At 46.7% G+C, this 897-nt stretch overlaps 1 long non-coding RNA gene across 1 annotated transcript; it reads right to left on the bottom strand.

Moving 5' to 3' along the window:
- Window positions 1-10: 10 nt before the first annotated feature.
- LOC121939626 lies at window positions 11-549 on the bottom strand. The gene is made up of 3 exons (XR_006105494.1): window positions 451-549; window positions 287-366; window positions 11-213 (listed from the first exon to the last, which is right to left on the bottom strand). It is a non-coding gene; the product is annotated as an uncharacterized LOC121939626 (long non-coding RNA).
- Between the last annotated feature and the right edge of the window lie 348 nt (window positions 550-897).

Here is an 897-nt window from a genome sequence, read left to right as displayed (position 1 = left end):
GTACCAGTAGAGGGTGGCGGGGTCGGTGCCTCGGCGCAGCTCCACCAGTTTGTCTCTGGTCGTGGTATCGAACAGGCGGATGAGCGTTCCTTTACGAGAAGCGGACGCCGCCACGCTGCCGGGCTGGTTGAGCGCCACGCAGGCGATCTCGCTCTGGTGGGCGTTGATGGTGAACGGGGCGGACGACGTCCCCGGCTTGGTGTTGGACAAGTCCTGAACAGAAACAATACCTGTTAGCGGGGGGACAGATGTGTCCGGGACGTCGGTTTGTGAGTCTGAGACTTACGACCAGCTGCAGGCTGCCGCATTTATGACCCGGAAACACCAGCAGCTGCTTCTCCAGACTGGGACATAAATCACACAGGCCTGCAGGACAGAAAGGGTTAACTGTATTAAAAACGGTTTGACCGCGATGGAAGGAGACATCCAGAGCGAGAGACGGACGTTTACCTTTGGGGTTGTCTCTGGTGTCAAACTCGAACAGTTTGACCGGATTATCTGGAAAACTGTAAACATAAATCCTGTTCTTCAGCACGATGATGATCCTGGAAAACAAACGCGACACGTTTATCAAACTTCACACGGCTGCTGCTGACGCTCATTTTATCGACAAGTAATCCCGAAATTATGTTCTTAACCGCTCAGCAGCTACATACATGTTTTAGGATTTTAACAGATTTCTTGGATTTTAGGACATTTTTACAGATTTTTGGACGTTTCTTATATTTTAGGATACTTACGGGATTTTTAAAAATTTCCAGGATTTTTTCAGATTTTATGACATTTTTAGGAGATTATGAGGTTTTTAGGAGTTTAGGACATTTTTTCGGATTTTAGGACATTTTTCATATTTTAGAAAATGTCTGAGATTATTGGACGTTTCTTGGATTTTAGGAC

This window comes from Plectropomus leopardus, unplaced genomic scaffold (genome assembly GCF_008729295.1).
Source record: "Plectropomus leopardus isolate mb unplaced genomic scaffold, YSFRI_Pleo_2.0 unplaced_scaffold53402, whole genome shotgun sequence".
NCBI classification, from domain to species: domain Eukaryota; kingdom Metazoa; phylum Chordata; class Actinopteri; order Perciformes; family Serranidae; genus Plectropomus; species Plectropomus leopardus.
The sequence above is the reverse complement of the archived record's forward strand: the minus strand, read 5'-3'. Positions and strand labels throughout refer to the sequence as shown.